This window comes from Triticum urartu, chromosome 4 (genome assembly GCF_003073215.2).
Source record: "Triticum urartu cultivar G1812 chromosome 4, Tu2.1, whole genome shotgun sequence".
Classification (NCBI taxonomy): domain Eukaryota; kingdom Viridiplantae; phylum Streptophyta; class Magnoliopsida; order Poales; family Poaceae; genus Triticum; species Triticum urartu.
The window spans coordinates 574079518-574096887 of NC_053025.1; the positions used below are offsets into that span (position 1 = coordinate 574079518).

Consider the following 17370-nt stretch of genomic DNA (forward strand, 5'->3'; position numbering starts at 1 on the left):
AAATAAAGATGCAAAGTAAAATAAATAGCAATAGAAATAACTAAGTGATGAAATATTAATATGATGGCCATAGGTTTCACTAGTGGCTTCCCTCAAGACCATAAGTATTATGGTGGGTAAACAAATTACTATCGAGAAATTGATAGAATTGAGCATAGTTATGAGAATATCTAGGTATGATCATGTATATAGGCATCACGTCGGCGACAAGTAGACCGAAACGATTCTGCATCTACTATTATTACTCCACACATCGACCACTATCCAGCATGCGTCTAGAGTATTAAGTTCATAAGAACAGAGTAATGCATTAAGTAAGATGACATGATGTAGAGGGATAAACTCATGCAATATGATATAAACCCCATCTTTTTATCCTCGATGGCAACAATACAATACGTGTCGTTTCCCTTTCTGTCACTGGGATCAAGCACTGTAAGATTGAACCCAAAGCTAAGCACTTCTCCCATTGCAAGAAAGATCAATATAGTAGGCCAAACCAAACTGATAATTCGAAGAGACTTGCAAAGATAAACCAATCATACATAAAAGGATTCAGAGGAGAATGAAATATTGTTCATAGATATATTGGATCATAGACCTACAATTCATCGGATCTCGACAAACACACCGCAAAAGAAGATTACATCGAATAGATCTCCAAGAGAATCAAGGAGAACTTTGTATTGAGATCCAAAGAGAGAGAAGAAGCCATCTAGCTAATAAATATGGACCCGTAGGTCTGAAGTAAACTACTCACACATCACCGGAGAGGCCATGGAGTTGATGTAGAGGCCCTCCGTGATCAATGCCCCCTCCGACGGAGCTCCGGAAAAGGCCCCAAGATGGGATCTCTCCGGTACAGAAGGTTGCGGTGGTGGAATTTGGTTTTCGTGGTGCTCCTGGATGTTTGGGGGGTACGTGGATATATATAGGAGGAAGAAGTACGTCGGTGGAACAACGAGGGGCCCACGAGGGTGGAGGGCGCGCCCCCTACCTGGTGCCCTCCTCGATCGTTTCTTGATGCCCACTCCAAGTCTTGTGGATCACGTTTGTTGAGAAAATCACGTCCCCGAAGGTTTCATTCCGTTTGGACTCCGTTTGATATTCCTTTTCGGTGAAACTCTAAAATAGGTAAACAAACATCAATTTGGGCTAGGCCTCCGGTTAGTAGGTTAGTCCCAAAAATGATATAAAAGTGTAAAATAAAGCCCATTAACATCCAAAATAGATAATATAATAGCATGGAGCAATCAAAAATTATAGATACGTTGGAGACGTATCATGAACCTCTCTCGCAAGAATTTTTGAACTTCCCCGGACAGAGCACTTGAACTTCTAGCAACAAATTTTTTAGCCTTTGCTTTATTATTCGTTTTTTTCATACAAAATGCACACCGTGTAGTACGTGAACTTCTGGCAGTTATCAACCTGTGCTTCTCTCGGTTACATGAAAATATCTGAGTTTTTTATAGGCATTGAATCGCTCTACCTTTTTTATTTGAACTTTATTGTGTATTTTTTAGAAATGTAATAAACATTATACAACTTCTTGGTTTATTCGTTAGTAACGGGAAATTTTGAGTTTTTCTAATAAATATTGAACTGCTCCATTTTTTGAAATTAAACTTCTTGGTTTATGATTTAGTAACGAGGAAAATCAAAGTTTTATATATATATATATAACTTCTCTATTTTTTGTAATTTGTACTTGATTATTTCTTTTAATAATAGAAATATCCTAGTTTTGTAATAAATATTGACCGCCCATTAATTTAATTTGAACTTATAGAGTTTTTTAATTCTAGAAATGATGAAAGGTCCTTTTTATGATTTTTGAACTTCTCCATTTTTAAAATTCGAACTTCTTGTTTTTTATTTTTAGAAACCGTGGAATATCCACTTCTAAGTGCTCTTTTATTTTTGAACTACTATATTATTTTTGGTTGAACTTTCTACCCTCATGACTCGGGCAATTGCATGACTAAGTAATCAAAAAATTCATTGTTCTCTTTTTGTCCACATACTGGAATATATGCCACACATTTCATTTTGTGGCAACTAGGTTTAATGTTGCACATGTCATGTTACTTGAACTTAAAACGGCTCATAGTTTCTTTTCTACAAAATATTCATGAAACTGAAAACTTTGCTGAACATGAGCTAGAAATGGCTCATACTATAGTTTACAAAAACCTTTTCCTAAACTGAAATCTCTGCTAGACTTTGAACTAAAAATGGCACATTGTGTGTTACAAATAAGGATGGCAATGGGTCGGGTTTGGATCGGGTTGAACAATATTAAATCCATATCCATATCCATGAAGACAGTCTTTGTCCATCCACGAAAAAATCCATGGGTGATAAATTGTGTCCATGTCCAAACCCGATGGATATCCATACCCACTGGATATCCATTGGGTCCTCTCAAGAAATATAAATTACACATAACACAGCGTTAACATAAGCTGCTCCATTCTTCACCTTGTGGCAGGCTAGGCCTCACTTATGCTAAACATCAACTTATGGTAAATCAACATCCACTAACATGCTAAGATCATTTTGTATTTTTCTAATAGTTGTGAATGACGAGTCATTTAACAAGGAGATAAAAATAAGGGAAGGGGCAGGGGATTGAATGTCAACTAATAAAAGTTACGACGGAGATTGTGCAATTTCTTTTACATGTTTTAGATAACAAAGTGTAAAATTGCAGTGGGACATGTGGGTGTGACTGTGGGGTAGGGATAGCAGCCCATTAAGTCACACTATCGGGTCGGGTTTGGATATATCCACGGGTACAATATTATATCCATGCCCTACCCGCTAGCAACCGGGTCGGGTTTGGGCGGCGTCCATGGACACAAAAGCATATCCAGACCCTGTCCATTCGGGTCGGATATCCATGGATATCCATGTCCATGGGTAAAATTGCCATCCTTAGTTAAAAAATGGCACATTATAATCTGAATCTGCCCATGCTACTATTACAAATTCTACAGAGCAACCTACAAATGAAAAATACAAAAACACAGTGCTATGTTTGAAGAATTTAGATATCTGGTAGAGATTGTTTTCTATGGCTGCTCACATGGACCACCATCAGGTCCATTTTTTGAAGAGCTTCTATGATGCTATGGCTGCTCAAATGGAGCACCGTCGTGACCAAACGAATGTGACAGACCTGCATTTTTTCACATTTTTTGTTAAATTGCAGTTCAACTATGCTCAAACCTCAAACCACCATCAGATATATAAAAGGGGTCTTCCAAGTTCAGTTTTTCAGAGAATAAACTCAAAAACAAATGTTCAGAGAAGATCAAACACTCCCGAAGTGAGAGTTTAGAGAAGACAGGGAGGGTCAATACCTGTAGGATGGTAGAGAGGCGTTGGGAGGAGGGAGATCTCAATGTTGTCCGACATCGATCTGTGTTGGATGGCGCACAGGTGGTGGGCGGTGACCCATTTGGCTGGTTGGAGCATTGCCTCGCGGCCGAAGGGTGGTGGAGGAAGGTGGAAGAAGGTCGCGGCGCAAGGGGAAGAAGGTCGCGGTGGCAGGGGGAGAAGTTCACGGCGGCAAGGGGAGGGACTGATTGTGGGGTGTCCCGAGTGGCGGCTTTTGTGGGGGTGGAAGAAGGTCACTCATGGTCATCCATGGCACGGCGGCAGAGCATCAGGAGGTGTCTTGCATCGGTGGCACACAACGGTGGTGTGCAAGCAGCAGAGGTGACCGGGGGTGCGAGCGGCGCCTGTTCCGGTGGTCGATGGCGTCACCGGATCCAAGCGGGAGCCAGCAAAGGTGGCAGGGCCCGTTGGGGCGGCGCGGGGGCGGGGCTACAGTGATGCCCGTTGTGGCGGCGCGGTGGCGGAGGCGCCGGTTGGGGCGGGGTGCGGGCTGCGCGGTGGCGGAGGCGCCGGTTGGGACGGGGTGCGGGTGGAGCGGGGCCGGTGGCGTTGGTTGGGGCAGGGGATCGATCGGGGGCAGGTAGTGCGGATCAGTCGGGGGAGGTGGGTTGTGCAGGAGGTGTGGAGGCCGGGTGGACCGGGTAGTTTTAGGCTCGGGTTTTTCTTAACGGGTTCAGGAACACCTGGTCGGGCCCTATATAGGACTGCTGTGATCCAAATAACTATATATATATATATATATATATATATATATATATATATAGGGAAAATACATCCTACCACCTAGTGGTAGTTACCACTGCCCCCGCTGCCATCAGATTGCATCAAGATCCGATCTCATCTTATCGGGTTATGGGTGGAGGCAAGGTAGATTTATTTGGACCCGCTTAATTTGTTTGCTGAGCTCCCGATTTTCTTGGCCTAGCCGATCGTTTTGGTCGTCTGTATATATTTAAGATTGGATCTGGAGGATGCATGCAATCTAAATAACCTCATTTCTCTCTCCAAGTAGATCTCTACGTCCGGCGGATATTCAACAAAACGGCAAAAGGAAAAAGGTACACAATCATTGTTCTGCTGAAGTACATGCATATACGTGAGAAGCTGATTCATTTCCTATTCTGCTTTTGTTTAATCATCAGGCGGGACATGGCTCCAATGTTCTCCATCGCCGGCCTCCGGCCATGTCCTTCCCCATCCCTGCCAACTGTAATGATGTGTATGAAATTGGATCGAAAAGCAATCGTACGTATACATCATACTGATTTTTATTCCTTTTTTCCGCTGAGTCCTGTCTTGGGCGCGCATGGATTGATGCTGCTCTTGCATTCGAGTGTTTGCCGACGGTGTCAATACCTAGGAGGCGCAGAAACTAACAGGCGACTATCGGCATGTCAGCTGCGACGAGAACAACGTACGGCTGCTGCAGACGCGCAGATGCACGAATGGCCGCATGTCCACAAGTTCAGCGGTGCAAGGGCAACATACGGCGCACGACGACGGCGCCGCTAATGATGTACGGTGGCGTAGATAATGGGAACCTCCCATTGAGATCTTCCGATGATCCATGCATGGCATCACGTCTGCATCATGTACATGCATGCCGTTAGGTGCCGTGTACTACTTCATACTGATCTGATCGGATGCATTAGCTAGATGTCTATGTAGATACACTGTTGTAAATCACGTTCACGGTACTCCTATATGTATACTCCATACATACTTCTTTTTCTTCTTTTTTTTTGCCGGGACATACTCCCTTTTTATATACACATATACTCTATACTACTACCTACAACATACTACATACTACATACTAAAAAAACTATATCTACATGAAAAAGATATACTACATACTATTTTTTTGAAAATAATACACACACACACACACACACACAGTCTTTGTGAAGAAAAACTTCTATATACACATACACATACTCCATGTGAAAATTTGTAAATATACTCCATACTATAGTATAGTATGTTGTACGCACCGTAATTCTAAAACGAACATACACACGAGATACTACTTTTTTGGGACACATACACGTAAAAGGGTTTTAATACTCCATACTCCAGCTTGGTGTTAATACTCCATACTCCAATAATCAAATGGTTATACTTCGTACTCCAATTTTAGGGTAGTAGTGCATACTCTATACTACAATCATTACATGTTCATACTCCATACTACAGACCCTCAAAAAAAAGAAAAACTCCTACATGTATACATGAGTATACTCTATGCGGTTTTAAAATGGGCAATATATTTCGTACTATATTAGAAGAATCCAAAAAGAGTTATACATTCCCATACTACCTATTTCCAATAAAAAATACTTAAAAAACTAAGTATGTAATCTGGATAAAAAATTACCATCTACAGTGCAATAATATCACGTTCATATGCTTATCCGATGGAAAAATTGTTGTACACACGCAGGGATTAAGTAGGTGGTTGCAACAGCCTGTCACCAACTTGCCGGATTATTTTATTATAAAAACCGAATTAGTTTCTGCCTACTAATTGCATGGGCACCTGCTAACCGTATCCATTTACCCGGCTGACTTGATTCCACGTTTGAGGGAGGGGGAAGAGAAACACGTGGAGGTCAAAGAAGAGGTGGTGGTAACTACCACTGCTTGTAGATAAAATTTATCATATATATATATATAGAGAGAGAGAGGGGCACTATTCTGATCCTGGGATCAAAATAGTTATTTGAATCACGATCAGTCCTATATAGGGCTCTGTCGGGCCTCCCGAACTCCGGAAAACGCAGAAAACAAAACACCCGACCGGCCCATTCCCACCTCCACCTCCTCCCGCACCGCACCGCTCTCTTCCTGGATCTCCCGACCACCTCCCGCCGCCGCCCCCCAACTCCGGCGCGGCTCCCACCACCGGCCCCTCGGCCCCAGCGCACCACCTCCGCCGCCGCCCCCGACCCCGTCGCCTCTCTTGCCGCCGACCAACAGACCCCAATTACAGCGGGCCACCGGAGCCGCGGCACACCCCCGCCCCAAGCGTTGCCGGCCACCAGAGTTGCCGCCCCCAGTCACGAGCTCCATCGCCGGCGGCCTAGCCCCTGCGCCACCTCTTCTCGTCGGCGCTCGTCTACGAGCTCCCGCCTCCAGCAGTCTTCGGATCCCGCCTCCGCACACTGGATCGAGGGTGCCTCGTTCCTCCACAAGCCTGGATCCATGGACACTAGTCAGATCCAAGATGGATGCAGGGGCTCCCCCACGCGCCCCGGTGTCGGCTGCTCTGTTCCTCAATGACCCACGCTACTCTCCGCTCGCCCCTGTCTCCCCTTGCTTCCTCTGCTCGCTATCCCGCGCGCAGGTGGATGAGGCTACCTACAGGTGCAATGCCCGACTGCCCAACATCGGTAGTCCCTCTCTAGCGCACCTTCCAGCAGCCACACTGTTGTTGAACTCCATGTGCCGGTCGTGCAGGTCCGCCTTCTACCCATATGTGTGGCTGCAACAAGCTGCAGTGAACACTGCTCCTCTGCTCTGTCATGAACTTTAGATGCATCAGTGTTTGGACCATCGAGGAATTTTATCTGGGAGGCATTCTGTGGAGAGAGAGACGCTACAACCATTTCTTCTTGTGGATATTTGCACATTGTCGCCTTTCTGTTCTTGTAGCACAACCGCGAAGCTGAAGAAAATTTCAAAGGTTGAGATTTCACGGACAGGAACTTGATCACTTCTCATTCTTCTTCCCACTCAAAAAAAGTGTGTATTTGTTTGTCTGGTTGTGTGCTCATGCAAAATGCATGCATGCATTGTTTTTCTCATTCCTGAAAATAAAAGTATGAAGTTCAATTAAAAAATACTTGATGCTTATTAAAAACTGTATTATTTTAGAAATAAAATTAAGAAGTTCAAATTAAAAAAAAAACAAAGAAGTTCGAAAATTTATTAAAATAAATAGCAACTCTTTATTTAAAATAAAAATGTGAAGTTTAAATTAGAATAACAGAGAAGTCCAAAGTTTATAAAGAACTCAGATTTTTTTTCTTATTACTGAAGAATAAAATGCGGAAGTTCAAAATAAAATAAAGGAAAACCTAGAAACATGATTTAAAAAAGAAAATTTTCTGTTATTCAAAACACTAGAAGTTTAAAACTGAAATAACGAAGTAATTCGATGTTTATGAAAAAAAATCTAAGACTTTACCATAAAAAAGACTAAAAATATTCGTCGTTATTAAAGAATCAACCATGAAGTTCAAGAACTGAAAAAAAATTCAAATTCAATGTTTATTTTAAAATCAAACACAATTCTTTACTCAACAAAAAAATGTGAAGTTCAAATTAAAATAATGCAGAAGTTCAAAGTATATTAAAAACTTTGATTTAGAAGCTCAAAAAACAAAACAAAAAACAATGCCATTTCGGCTATTTTCCCCCAATACTAAGATCCGAACCAAGAAGTTCAATTTTGAAAAAATGGAGTACTTCAAATGTATGTAAAAAACGTAGGTTTTCTCATTACTAGAGAATAAAACCAAGAAGTTCAATTGGAAAAAGCGGAGCAGTTTGATATTTATTTTAAAAATCGGATTTTTAAGTTATTAAAAAATAAAACCAATAAGTTCAATTTGAAAATAACAAAGAAGTTCGATGTTTCGAACAAAATTCCAATCTTCACATTTCTAGAAATACACAAAAGAAGTTCAAACACTAAAGTTAGAGCAATTTGATGCCTATAAACAATCAGATATTTTCACGTAACCGAGAGAAGTTCAGATTGATAACTGCCAGAATTTCACGTACTACATGGTGTGCATTTTGTATGAAACAAAAAATGGAAAAGCAAAGACTAAACGTTTTGTTGCTAGAAGTTCAAGTGCTCGGCCCGAGAAATTTAAAAAATTCTTGTGTGAGAGTTGAACAAAATACGTGACAGAAGTTCAAGATGAAAACAACGGGAAGTTCAACTAATACATGAAAATGCGTTTCAGATAGGAATATAAAGAAATAGAAAACAAAAAGCTTAAAAGGTTTGTTGAAAGGGTTTAAGTGCTCTGTCCGGGGAAGTTCAAAAATTCTTGTGAGAGAAGTTCACCTTGTATTTCCATGTTCAATTTTTTCCGTATAAAAAATGAATACAATTCTTTACTCAAAATATGAAAAAGTGAAGTTCAAATTGAAATAACAGAGAAGTTCAGAGTTTATTAAAACATAGGATTTACCTGTTAAAAAAAATAAAAAACATAAGCTATTTTTTGCACTTTTAAAAACAACTCATATATGAAAAAAATGGTTGCTAGAAGTTCAAGTGCTCGGCGAGGAAAAGTTTAAAAAATTCTTGTGAGAGAGCTTCACCATCTATTTAGATGTCGAAAATACAAAAAATATATGTTGTTTTTTGTGTTTTAAAATAATTCTCTCAAACCAGAGAGAAGTTCAGAGTGATAACGATCGGCAGTTCACGTACTACATGGTGTGTATTTCATATAATAAAAATACAATAAAGTGAAACAGAGTGAAGTTCAAACAGACATGCCCTAGAAGTTGAACTACTTCATGCAGTGCAAAAAACAACACGTCAAAAAACAGCACGTCAAAAACAGAGTGAAGTTCAAACAAACATGCCCCAGAAGTTCAACTACTTCACACAGTGCATTTTCGTTCGCGATGAACGCATAAATCATGATCTCGCCATTTTTAATTTACCTCAAAACGACAGGAATATCATTTGTGTAAGTTCAAGTCCTCGGTCGGAGAAAGTTCAAAAAATTCTTGTGAGAGACGTTTGTACAAAAGGAAATATTATTTGTGTAACACTAACGAATGGATGAGAAAATTATAAACAAAAATACGTCACAGAAGTTCAACGTGAAAACAGCAGGAAGTTCAACTACTACATTGAATGGATTTTAGATGAAAAACTTTTAAAATTGTCACGAGTATGAAAAGATGATCAACACGGAAAATTTGCGTGCTTATAGCAGCTTTCCATCGGTATATCACCTGCTCAATTCCGATGAATGGATGGAGAGTTACGAGCAGTGGATGGAGACCTACGAGCAAAAAAATCACGTGAAAAACAGAGTGAAGTTTAGGTACACGCGCCGAGAAGTTCAGGTTCTTCACGCGGTGCATTTTCAAAGATTCTGTTTCGCGATAAAGGTAGAACGCATGATCCCGCCGTTTTCGAAATTACTTGAAAACGGCTAGTAATCAGAGAAAACCATCAACATGAAAAAGTTTCGCATTTTCCGTAGCTTTTCAGCGGTATATTATGTCAGATTTTGGGTTCCGGCAGACCCTTGAGGTTTGAACACTGGGGTGCGCACGGAGATTTCGCCTCCTACCTACCTGCACCCCTCCGCCATGCTAAGATCTAAACTAAGGAAAGAACAACACAAGAGACACAGGGTTTATACTGGTTCGGGCCACCGTTGTGGTGTAATACCCTACTCCAATGTGTGGTGTGTGGATTGCCTCTTGGGCTGGTGATGATGAACAATACAAGGAAGAACAGCCTCGCGAGGGTCTATTCTTGGCTGAGGCGATGAACTGCTGGGAGGAGTTCAGCCACCTTTCTCTCTCTCTCTCCCCCTCTGACCTCTTTTGCTGTGTGGGTGGCTGGTCCTATTTACGGAGGCCCTGGTCCTCTTCCCAAATATTGAGCGGGAAGGGAGCCAACAATGGCGGGCTAATTTGAAGGGGGACAGCAAGTATCAGCTATCCTGACAAAGGTAGTCTTCGCCTGCGCAAAGCTCTGGTGATGACGCCGTCTTGGGCTCCATGGTGACCTCCGTCTCGTAGTCCTCCTGGTCTTGGTCTCGTTGCACCGAAATGGCAACCTTTGCCTGATGCCTCGGTACTCCGCGGCTGCGCTTGCCCCCTTTGCACCAAAGAGGAAAGGAGGACGCTGCGCGGGCTGGCACCCGCCTGGCGCCCTGAGTTGTCATGGCTTGCGTCATGGGCACCTCGTGAGGTACCCCGCCTTGATCTCGCCGCCTCCTCGTGAGCCAGCCTGACGAGGTCGTGCCTGAGGAATCTTCGCGTCGTCCGCCCCGCGAGGCTTGGCCCCTCACGAGGGTCTTGGGTTTGTGTTGGTGAAGATGGGCCGTGCTGGGCCCCTTTTTGAGCCACGCCGCAGGCCGCAGGCAGGCAAGTCTGGGGACCCCTGTTCCCAGAACGCCGACATATTATTTGCCCCATTCCGATAAAGTTTGTAGAAATTACGGCGAAAATACGTTTTTTTCCATTTTCGAAACTGACTTAAAACCGTAAAGAATTGGGAGAAACAATACATACCAAAATGTTTCGCATTTGTTCAAGCTTTCCAACACCATGTCATTTGCTGCATTCGGACGCGTGGTTAAAAAATTAGCTTGAAAATACGAACTCGGTAGGACTTGGACCATTTTCTAAATTACTCTTAAACCATTCAAAATTACAAAGAAACTTTGAAGATGAAAAAGTAGCGCAGTTTCATAAGCTTTCCAACGCCGTATCATATTCCTCCATTGGATTAGCCGTTTAGAAATGACATCGAAAAAACGAACTCAGCTGTTCCGTTTACGAAATTTTACGCTTTTTCAAATTACTCTTTAACCATAGGGAATTAGAGAAAACTTTCAACATGTGGAAGGAGCGGTTTCGCAGCAGCTTTCGAACGCCATATTATATGCCTCATTCCGATAAACGGTTTAGAAATGCGATCGAAAATACGATTAACGTTTTTTGTGCGAAAAAAACGGTTTTCAAAACTGCTCTTAAACCGCTTATATTTTCAAAAATTTAAGTTGCGTCATGATATTGGTGTCCATAGCTTTCCAACGGTATATCGCAAGCCCCATTTGGGCAATGTTGGCGGAAGTTCAACCTAGTTCACAGGGAAGTTCAACGTACTACTAGCGGGGCAGGTCAGGTTGTGATTAGAATATTATTCTGATCCCGTGATCAGAATAGTGTTATATATATATAGCCGGTCTATTCTGATAATATTATCAGAATAGTTATTCTAATAACACTTCCGCACTGCACGCCCAATGCAAGTGCACGTCATTGTTTGAATCAAGTGTGCTGCAGTACTCACACGAGTGCACGCAGTGTTTTTTCGGTACTGTTTTCGCTCTAATTTTTTAACCGTTTATCGGAACTAGGCGTATAATATATCGTTGAACAGCTATTGATTAGGCACAACTTCGCCGTGTTGAACACTTTTCTAGATTCCTCTTGGTTTAAGAGCAGTTTCAAAAATGGTACGGCGGATGACGAGTGGCAGCGAGTGTATTTTCGTGATTTTTTTCTAAACCGCTCATCGAAATAAGGCAAATGATACGCCGTTTGAAAGATATCATCGAGGCGCATCTTTTTCATATTTATTATTTTCTCTAATTCATTACGGTTCAAGAGCAGTTTCGAATTTACTAAATCGCGGAATTCTGTTTTTTTGAATTTTTTTGCAATTTTTGGTACTGTTTTTGCTCTAGTTTTTGAATCACTTGTCGAAACGAGGCGCGTAATACGTCGCTGGAAAGCTATGGACAATGAGAAACTTTCATATGTATAATTGGTTTTGAGATTCCTTACAGTTTTAAGTTAATTTTGAAAATCGTGCGGCGGATGACAAGTGGCAGCGGCCGTTTTTTGCGAATTTTTTTACAAACCGGTTGTTGAAATGATTCAAATGATATGCCGTTGGAAAGATATCGATGAGACGCAACTTTTTCATGTAGAACACTCTCTCTAATCCTTTAAGGTTTGAGAGCAGTTTTAAATTTACCGAAATACGGACACTCTGTTTTTTGCGACACCCAAATCGACGTGGGCACTTCATCCAACTGAAAACCGCACTGCATCGGACAAAAAATCGCACTGCATTAGACGTGTTAGAGAACTGCATGGTTTATTTTATTCAAACGTAATTTTTTCAAGGACGAGAAAGTAGAGTGCACTTCACATCGGGTGTAAATGAACCACAACACTATCAAGAAGTGAATTGCATTACTTTTTGTCGCTTTCGTAATAATTTTTTTGCACTTACGAGATGAACAACATCATACATCCGACCGCACTGCTTCAGAATGAAAACTGCACTGCATCGGATGGGCAAGTGAGATGCATAATTTCTTTTGTCGAACGAGTTTTTGTTGTTTTTTTAGCTTTTTTTATGAACGAGAGTGGACTGCAAAGACTAGGGCAAGTAAACCACATCATATATCAAAGTGAGCCGCATTACTGTCTTGTTGTTTCGCTAAAATTTTCACACTTTCATGATAGGTGCAAGTGAACAGCAACACTCTAAAAAATGAACCACCTCCGAGGACCAAACGGTCTACAAGTGTTGATCTGGTCAACTAAAGTTTGACTTCTTTTTTGTCATTTTAACTTTCTTTTTTATAAATTCATCGAAACTACATGATCAATGTTAGTGAGTTGCATGAATGGGGCAAGTGGACTGCATTTGAATTTACATTTTGTTTTGTGCATTTTGTTTCATGGCCGCCGATGATGGTCATACACACATACATCCATTCGTTGTTTTACAGCCACACGCATACATACACACAAAATCAGCACTAGCAGCCAGCAGAACTGCATTTGAACAAAAAATGACATTTAATAAAAAAAATCTTTTTACATCGGTCTGTATATGGGGCGGCTTCCTGTGCACTTGCGCACTGCACGCGCACGCGCACCAGACTGCAGTGCATCTCGAGCCTTTTTTAGGCTTCAACAAACACGTGCAGTGCCCTTTGTTTTCATCTTCCCCTGCAAGAAAGAGTTAACTGAACCACATTGCACTTGACTTTTTTCACAACAACAAAACGAACAAGCCGTTGATGGGCTAAGCAGGTTGCTTTAAAAGGAAAGATTTTACAAACAAGCTGCTTTGAAAAGGAAGATTTACAAACAATATAACAAAATGCATTCTTTATGTGAGACTAAAGTGGACTACATCATCGCTGGTGAGGCGGAGGGAGCAGAGGAAATGGCGGCTTCGGCGCCGCCTCCGGTGACCGGCGCGACCAGCGGATGGAGAAGCTGTTTAGGTGGTGAAGTCGGGAGGGAGCGGCATCAAGCGTTCAGGCCACCCTATAGCACGCATAACTCAAGGTGCCTTAAGATCTTGCTTGCATATGCAAAAAAGAATTGTCTTATTTCTGCAAAACAAACACACGAACAGTGATAACTTCACAACACTGATGCCTAACGGACCTCACCCTAGCATTACATGCGTAGCACCGCCGGAGTGCACGCATGAAAAAGAGCACCGCACTGGATTGACACACGCCATGGACCGCATGGTGTGCACCTACAGACTACATCATGCGCACAGGTGAGGAGTTTTCTAATTGAAAGGAAGAGAGCAACGGGGGAGGGAGGCAAGCATGCCGGTGTATGCGATGACGGCCAACACGAAAGGTAACAATAGCGAACTGCACGACCCCGGCGCACGGGCTGCACGCCTCAACGTGGGCTGCATGGCGACACTGCCGAACACAGCAGCCCTCCGGCAAACTACACACATGACTCAGTTGGACTTGAGCTCATTCTCCTTGCGTGGCTGACGTGGGTGCTTATCCGGGCTGGGCCCTGCCGCGCGCCCCCATACGCTGTTCAGATCATGACATGGCACTTCTTCATTCTCCGCGAACAGCTGCACAACAAGCTGTAGCGAACTGCAAGCCCCGTGATGCGCCTCCACCAACAAGGCGACATGGCGCCCTGACCATGTGGAAGCAGTCGAACAGCAAGCCATACTGCATGATCGCCAGACTGACCTGCACATCACCTGAAGCCGAACTTCCCAAGAGAGAGGAGACTCTCCCTATTGGTGTCGTCGCCAGAGAGGAGGAATGGGGGAACCCCCGCGCTGCTTTTCTGCCCTCAATCTGCTTGGTGCCGAGGTCAATGCCTGGCGTTGTGAAGTGTTTGATCCGGTGAGGCATGGATCCGACGCCGGGAAGATGCGGCCGAGGCCGTGGACGGGGTCGGGCGGCGTCGTGCGGAGGGGCAGGGGCCGTTGACACCGGCGAGCGCATGCGGTGTAGTGGCCATGGCTGTAGCGGGGTGGGGCCGGGGCCATCGCTGGGCGACGCTGCAGGTCGGTGCCGGACGGGAGTAGGAGGCGGGGCGGCTCCGGACAAGAGGAGAAGGAGGCGGGGCGGCTCCGGACGGGAGGAGGAGGAGGCGGGGAGGCGTCGGGCGGGAGGAGGAGGCGGGGCGGCGCCGGCCAGGAGGAGGAGGAGGCGGGGCGGCGCCGGCCAGGAGGAGGAGGAGGCGGGGCGGCACTGGCCGGGAGGAGGAGGAGGTGGGGCGGCGCCGGCCGAGAGGAGGAGGAGGCGGGGCGGCGCCGGCCGGGAGGAGGAGGAGGCGGGAAGGCATGGGGAAGGAGGTCGTGTGGTGTCGGGTGGGAGGTGGAGGTTGTGCGGGGGCGGGGTGGGAGGTGGTGGTCGTGGGGAGTGGACAGAGAGGCACGGGGAGAGAGGGGAGTTGATGCCCGAAAAGATAAGGTGGGTGTTTTTTCTGGCATGCGCAGTTTGGTCGTCAGTTTGTAGCTACAGCGGTACGTGGGGTGTTAGCAGAATAAGGTGGGTGTTATTAGAATAAGATTCTTAGCATGAAGAAGGATTCCCTGGTCGAACTCGCCTCGGCCATCATCGACCCCTACTACAAAAAGATGAAGCAGGATGCCCAGAGAACAAGTCCCCTATCCTGACACAGGGACTGGATGCGGCAACTGGATGAACTGAAGGAAATATGCCCTAGAGGCAATAATAAAGTTATTATTTATTTCCTTATATCATGATAAATGTTTATTATTCATGCTAGAATTGTATTAACCGGAAACATAATACATGTGTGAATACATAGACAAACAGAGTGTCACTAGTATGCCTCTACTTGACTAGCTCGTTGATCAAAGATGGTTATGTTTCCTAGCCATAGACATGAGTTGTCATTTTATTAACGGGATCACATCATTAGGAGAATGATGTGATTGACTTGACCCATTCCGTTAGCTTAGCACTTGATCGTTTAGTATGCTGCTATTGCTTTCTTCATGACTTATACATGTTCCTATGACTATGAGATTATGCAACTCCCGTTTACCGGAGGAACACTTTGTGTGCTACCAAACGTCACAACGTAACTGGGTGATTATAAAGGTGCTCTACAGGTGTCTCGGAAGGTACTTGTTGAGTTGGCGTATTTCGAGATTAGGATTTGTCACTCCGATTATCGGAGAGGTATCTCTGGGCCCTCTCGGTAATGCACATCACTATAAGACTTGCAAGCATTGTAACTAATGAGTTAGTTGCAGGATGATGCATTACAGAACGAGTAAAGAGACTTGCCGGTAACGAGATTGAACTTGGTATTGAGATACCGACGATCGAATCTCGGGCAAGTAACATGCCGATGACAAAGGGAACAACGTATGCTGTTATGCGGTTTGATCGATAAAGATTTTCGTAGAATATGTGGGAGCCAATATGAACATCCAGGTCCGCTATTGGTTATTGACCGGAGACGTGTCTCGGTCATGTCTACATAGTTCTCGAACCCATAGGGTCCACACGCTTAAAGTTCGGTGACGATCGATATTATGAGTTTTTTGTGTTTTCATGTACCGAAGGTAGTTCGGAGTCCCGGATATGATCACAGACATGACGAGGAGTGTCGAAATGGTCGAGACGCAAAGATCGATATATTGGATGACTATATTCGGACATTGGAAGTGTTTCGGGTGATTTCAGAGAAAACCGGAGTGCCGGAGGGTTACGGGAACCCCCCCGGGAGAAGTAATGGGCCTTATGGGCCTTCATGGAGAGAGAGAGGGCTGGCCTAGGGCAGGCCGGGCGCCCCTCCCCCTCTGGTACGAATTGGACTAGGAGAGGGGGGGGGCGCCCCCCTTTCCTTCTCCCTCTCCCCCTTCCTTTCCCCCTCCTAGTAGGAGTAGGAAAGAGGGGAGTCCTACTCCTACTAGGAGGAGGACTCCTCCTCCTGGCGCGCCATAGAGGGCCGGCTGGCCTCCCCCTTGCTCCTTTATATAGGGGGGCAGGGGGCACCTCTAAACACACAAGTTGATCAGTTGATCTATTCCAGCCGTGTGCGGTGCCTCCCTCCACCATATTCCACCTCAGTTATATCGTAGTAGTGCTTAGGCGAAGCCCTGCATCGGTAGCATTATCATCACCGTGACCATGCCGTCGTGCTGACGAAACTCCCCTGTGAAGCTTTGCTGGATCGGAGCTCGCGGGACGTCATCGAGTTGAACGTGTGCAGAACTCGAAGGTGCCGTGCGTTCGGTACTTGGATCGGTCGGATCGTGAAGACGTACGACTACATCAACCGCGTTGTGCTAACGCTTCCGCATTCGGTCTATGTGGGTACGTGGACACACTCTCCCCTCTCGTTGCTATGAATCACCATGATCCTGTGTGTGCGTAGGATTTTTTTTGAAATTACTACATTCCCCAACATGAACCTCACCTCAGGTTCGCGGCCAAGAGCGTGTACACATGCTACGAGATGCACAGGTGGATTGTTGACATGAGGAAGTGCCTGGTTACCAAAATCGACGAGCCCAGATCGAGCCACAAGAAGAGCAAGCGTCACAAGAAGTAGATGATGATCAGATGATCGTTTATGCTAGTTAATCATGCATGTAATATATAGTTTACTTTATTGGTGTGTGGAAATGTCACGTGTGTAGTAGCTACCTATGTAATTATGCATGTAATAGTTTACTTTGGTGTGTGCAAATGCCATGGTTGTAGTAGCCACCTATGTAAGTGGATGTTTAATTTGGTTATGCAAGCATGTCCTTATAAGTGTGTGTGTGTATACATCTGGGCTATTCTGTTTCGCGTAACATAATATTATTCTGTTACTATTGTTGAACTGGCGAATTCGAGGGGTTGAACTGATGCTCTCATTTTTGTCGAACTGATCATCTTCTTTATGAACTGATGCTCTCAG

The 17370-nt window shown here is 44.2% G+C and overlaps 1 long non-coding RNA gene across 1 annotated transcript; it reads right to left on the bottom strand.

Annotated features, from left to right (window-relative positions):
• Positions 1 to 12860: 12860 nt before the first annotated feature.
• Positions 12861 to 14240, bottom strand: LOC125554195. The gene is made up of 2 exons (XR_007304341.1): positions 14166 to 14240; positions 12861 to 13152 (listed from the first exon to the last, which is right to left on the bottom strand). It is a non-coding gene; the product is annotated as an uncharacterized LOC125554195 (long non-coding RNA).
• Between the last annotated feature and the right edge of the window lie 3130 nt (positions 14241 to 17370).